The sequence below is a fragment of the Pteropus alecto genome, unplaced genomic scaffold (assembly GCF_000325575.1).
Source record: "Pteropus alecto unplaced genomic scaffold, ASM32557v1 scaffold171, whole genome shotgun sequence".
In the NCBI taxonomy this organism is placed as follows: domain Eukaryota; kingdom Metazoa; phylum Chordata; class Mammalia; order Chiroptera; family Pteropodidae; genus Pteropus; species Pteropus alecto.
Genome location: NW_006431925.1, coordinates 616878 through 622935, shown reverse-complemented (window position 1 = coordinate 622935; position 6058 = coordinate 616878).

Below are 6058 nucleotides of genomic sequence, written 5' to 3'. Positions count from 1 at the left end.
TCAAATAGAAATTTACAAATAAGCTATTTGAATAGAAATAAATAAAACTGTAATTTTCAATTGCAAACAAAGATCTTATTTGTTTTCATTGTTTTTGGTTGATTTCTAAGCTTAGGCTTTAAAAATATGAGAGTATTTTTATTTTTGCTAGATTTTCTTTTCTAGGAGATTTTCCTTTCCATCTAGTATTATTTTCCTAAAATGCTTTCACATTTCATAACAATTACCCACTTTCCTTCCTGGGCCTTATCTATTTTTATTACTTAGCAATAGCAGTTTCCCTCAAGCAGGGTTGTGGTAATTAACTGGAATAACAGGGAATGACTCAGATCCCTTATCCAAATTTTTCTTCCAGCTCTAAGTTCTAAAAATAGTCCTCTATTAGTCAAAAAGCTCATTTCAGTAATACTCATTGTTTAGAGGGTCTGTGAGTACTTTCTTTATATTCAGGAGCTTCTAAGAGGCTCTGTTTTTTTGGCTTCCCAGCAGGAGATTTCCCTGGGCTAATGTAAAACATCAAGTCTTAAAATCTTTTTCAAGCTTTCAAGTCCAAAATATCATCATGAATCTCTAACTAGTTCTAGGACATCAGGAAAGTAGCAAGGTCTTTGGCCTTCAATTTCATAATCCATAAAATGAACCCCTGCACAATGAAGCTTCTTAACTCTAAAATATTCTATTTCTGAAAAGAACTTGCTCTTCAAGTCCTATCCTAACTTTTATGGAATAGAATTTAAGGCAGCAATTCTGTGCAGAATTTGGGGTGTGGAGGGGGACTTCTTGCAAGATTTTTTTACTTTCCTAAATGAGTCAAGCAATCAACACCTACTGAGTAATGATTATAGGCAAACATACACAGCTGAAATTCACAGGAAGAGGTCCCTGTCCTTCACCAAGCTTATAGCTGTCTATTTTGATAGGACATACAATAAGAGAATAAGTGACAATAATACTGATACTATGTGAGCCCTAACTGAATGGTAAAACAATAAAAATTTCTATCAGGTAAGCCTCATATAGTCTAAGGAGATCTTGAAAAGCTTCAATAGAAAAGTGGAAATTCAGATAAGCCTACAGTAAGAATGTTTGCTTCAAATGGAGATGAAGGTGGGAATGAGTATAGGGGTGGGGGTGACATTAATAAAAAAGTCATGCTTCCTTTGCTACCCATGAGTGCCCTTCAAGTCTCCCCTGTCTGGCTTCACTCCTGCTGTCCCTGCACCTGGAATTCTCTTCATCCATTCAAATCCACAGCTCCCCATCCCCTTCAAATCTAAGCACTAAGACACTTCCTCCATGAAGCAGTCTCTGATCCCCTAGTTGAAAGTTATCTTTTTCTCTCCTGACTTTTCACAGAACTTTATCTCCCCTTCCCTTATAGCATGTGTCACTTAATCCCCTTTGTTAGTCTTTTATGCATTCTTCTATGTCCACTGCTGGACTTCATCCTGCAGGGAAAGGCTATCAGACTTACCTTTGTTTACCCACGGTACTTATATTAGATCCTTGCACTATTCATTCATTGATGTATTGGTTCTTCTTTTTTATTTTTATCCATTCATTCACTTGACACAAATTTACTGAACAATTTACTATTGACCAGTAACACTCTAAGAGCTATACGGCCATTTCCCTTAGAGGTTGTATTCTGCTGTGGGAAAATAACTGATCAATAAATAAACTAATAAATATACAATGTGCCCAGTGCTTATAAATCCTATGAGAAAAGAAAGAAGTCTAAACAGTAGCTGGAGATAGTTTAGATTCAGTGGCCAGAATTTACTGTATTGAATAAGCGATACATCATCACTCTAAGGTAAAACCTATAATCAAAGTATACATTCTCAGGCAATGGATAAAATAAATTAGGCAGTAATAAAGTTCTGAAATTACCCTACTGCAAATAGAAATAATAAAGATAATTGATGTTAAGAATCATAATGCTTAGTGTTGCTATGTGAAATAAAATAGCTAACATTTATTACACATCTACTATTTGCTAGGCAATGTAGCAGATAATCCCTTCAACCACAAGAGGGGTATTATTGTTCCCATTTAATGGATGAAGAAACTGAGGCTTAGAGGGGTTAAGCAACATGCTTCAGATCACTGCTTTGAACATGGACAAGCTACAAATGGAATCTGGAACTGGCAGACACAAACGTTGTTCCTACTGAACACCTGCTCTTTCTTGTGCATGGCTGGGACAATGTTTTTTCTTCCACCTGCTCTCCTCTGAAGAGCAGCCCAGTAGCTCCTTTCGGCTTTGTGCCTGGCTGCACACCTCTTAGGAAAGCAATCATCTGAGCATGGATGAAAGGTTTCCCAGCCCAGAGCTCAGAAGGGTACTGAGGAGAAAGCATGCATGTTCTAGTTTCCCTCAAAAGGAATTTTACCTTGGCTTCTGTAGAAGGAGGTCTCCTGAGGCTGCATGAGTCACAGGCAAAGGTGGTATTAATTCTGAGAAGAAAAGTTAATTCCATAGGCTTCTCTCCACAAGCAGCAAAAAGCCCAGCTCTAATAAAATTCCAAGCTTCAAGGTCAAAAAGCAAAGTTCTAGGCTGAGATTTGATAATGAGGTGCTGATTCTCTGAGCCTCCAACTTCTATGACATAAGGAGAGAATCACTGCCCCGAAGAAGGAATAGGGTTTACAAGGTCTACGCAAATGCAATGCGAGAGGAAGGTTAAATGTAGAGAGAGGGCACTGGTTTCTATTTTCCATAAGTAGTTCCCTCTTCTGGGTAGCTGGCCTCTCATTTCATCAGGCTGTCACGAGCCCACCTCAAACTGGTGTCAACAGCCCTGACAGCTGCAAAGGAAGAAGACAGCCTCAGCCCTTCACCCTATGAGAGCCATGCTAGACTGATGAACAGAAAAGTGCAACTGAAACTTATTTGCATCATGATATTAAAACATATTAAATGGGCAAGGCAAGAGAGGGGAAATCCCTTCATTACTTCTATAATCGAACCACTGAAGTGTTGGAAGAAAGGAATCACACAGAGGAATGTTTGTTCCCAGGATCAAATTAGGCCACTGTGGAAATGAGCAGGAAGTCACTTAGCAGCCTCTCCCTGGAAGGAATCAGTAGATGATCAGAACAAAGGCTGAAAAAAGAGGACAGAGTTCTGAAAAAAAATGTTGGCTCTCCTCCTCAGTAACCATTTCCTTCTTGAGTTAATACGCCACTCCTGCTACTGTCTAAACGCTGAACCTGGATCCAAGGAAATATCAGAGAAAGTTATAAAATGCTCCGAGGATCTGCCATAGTCACGACTGCTTCTGAGAAGACAACACAGTGCCTGGCAGACAGTAATTGCTCAATAACACGTCTGTGAATGAATGAGTTTGCGGTTTCTTCAACATAGGCCAAGCTCTGTAATAATGCCTGACTGCCCTGATTACAGAGAAGGGTACCATGGATGAATGCCTGACCCAAAGGCAGATGCTACTAGGCAGGTGTGAGGTATATGAGGGAGTCTGGCAAACAACTCCACCCAGCATTTGGTACTAGAGGGTGAAGGGAAGATTCAGTAGAAATGGCAAAAGGAGAATGATGTGAGGAAAGAAAGGAGACAGCAGAAGCAAATGGGGCATAGGAAGCCATGTGGAAGTGAAGAAATAAGTAGAAAGAAGCCACTTGATTTAAAAGAGTGAATTCATAGTGGTTTTGACAGAGTAGCTGATTGACCATAATGTAATCAGCAGAAAAAGAGTTCAAAAACCTTTTTCTAGGGGAGGTGCCACTGCTCTAGCCACTTCGTGTCCTGGAGAGCATTCTGGTTATACATGAGGCCTGATGGTGTAGCCATGACTAAGCTCCAAACCACAGCCCAATCCTTACGGGGCAAGGATGTGAGACTTACTTTCCCTCCATTCCTTAAAACAAACCCACATAACAGATTCTCCGAAACTATCAGAAAACAAGAGAAACTTAGGAAAGGGAAGGAACAATAACCAAGACTACTGAGATGCTGTGAGACTCAACTCCCCTGAGAAGTCCCAAAACTCTGTAATTATTGCCTATTTAGAAAAGCTGCCTAGAGAATTTGATAAACAAGGAATCCAAGGTTCTGTATGTTTATCAAGTGTCCACGTTTCTGTTACTAAGCCCAGTTGAGATTTCCCTTTCATACTGTCCTTGGAGGTATGCCTGATGAGGTAACACATTGGTCCTTCTAGCAATGCCTGCATTCCTTTGCTAATGTTCCTGTTACAATTGTAACTTTTCTGTATGAAAATAATGCATGTTTATTGTAAAGATTTCAGAGAATTCAGATAAGAAAAACAAACCTTTAAAAAGCATCTGCAATGTTATTTAACAGTGATACAGCTAAATACTTGTGTATTTTCCCAATATTTCCTTAATACAAGCATTGTACACACTACTTTTGTGCCTACTTTTCTCACTTTATGATAAATCTCATACACTTTTATATGGCATTAAGCATTTTGCTACATCATCTCCAATAGCTGTATAAAAGAGAAGTGATATCAAAATTAATTTAACCAATTCCCCTATTTCCAGACTTTTAAATTGTCTCCAATTAATCTCTGTCATAGAAACACTCTTAAGAACAACCTTATATAAAATTTCGGTCTATATACCTGATGATTTCTTTAGCATAGACCCCATAAGTGAAATTTCTGCGCGGAGGGGAAAAGTATTCAAAATTTTAAAGTGTTTGAAATTTATTATCAAATGGCCTTCCAGAAAGTTCATACCAATTTAAGTTCTCAACAGCAGTGTGTGAGTGTCCATTTCCTATGCCTTTGTCAACACAAGATGTTATCGTTTTTAAAATTCCATTAATGTTTTCTTGATGGCCTTACAATAGGAGTCCTCAACATTGGCTTCTCATTGAGGAACCTTTGAAAAGTATCACTCCCTAGGCCTCATCCACTGAAGTAACTCAGAATCTCAAGGATGGGGCCTGGACATTTACCTAAAACAAACTACAGACTTAAGAGGAAACAAAGTTACGAAAGAATAGTTCTGATTTCAGAGTAAGATGTTACCCTAAGTATGCAAAATCCACACAGAGAATTCTAGGCAAGATCCTCTTGCTGGAGCCATAGTCCCCAGTTCTGTGAAATGACCATTATTATGAGGAGTATCTGAGAATTCATAACCAAATTAACTTCATTCATCAATTTAAAATATGCATGAAGCATCTACTCTTTGCCCTCCCTCTTTGCCTCATTCCCTGCATCCCTTCCTCTGGACCTCAGTTCCAGCATCACTTCCTCAGGAAGCCTCTCCTGAACGCTGATGATATCGCATCCCCTCTCACGCCCCTAACATATCATGTAGGGGCACTTAATACAGTTGTGATTTTTTTTTTTCATTGACATTATGAGATGGAGTATTCACTGTGAGCCAATTTAGGGAAGGTTGGTGAACAATAAGATTTGATTTTGGAAACGGGTAGAATTTGGACAGGCAGAAAAAGTATAGTGGGCTGTGCAAGCCAGACACTAACTTTTACGGGTTTATGGACATATTTCAAAATACGCTGAAAGTTATAAACTCTCCAGAAAAAGTCAAACATGCCCATACATTAAAATATTATGTATAATTTCAGGGAGTTCACAGAATTCTAAGCACATCCATGGATCCTTGATCACAAGGGGACCACATTCAGATCTTTAGGAGGAGTCAGCATAATGATCATTTTTGTCTCTTCCAGGCAAACAACATGAGCTCAGGAATCCCCAAAAGTCAGTCATCACTGTCCTATGTAAATGGCAGAAATGCCAGACTGCCAACTACTTCTGTGTCCAAATTAATGGTCTCATACATGATTCACCTTTACCTTAATAAAATGGGGTAGGCTAAGGTCAGAGGAAGGAAAGAAAAAAACAAGCGGGGTCATGATATCAGTGCCCAACTATGTAGCCAACAGAGTAGCTATTTTTCTTAATCTATTTCATGCAAATATCACGGAGTACCTATCCCAAGACAAGAGAAGTCAAGAAATTCAGAGCTGGTTAAATTCTCTCCTTTTATCACCTTGTATCACTAAATTCCCCGTCAAGTTTTTTAACTTTAATGA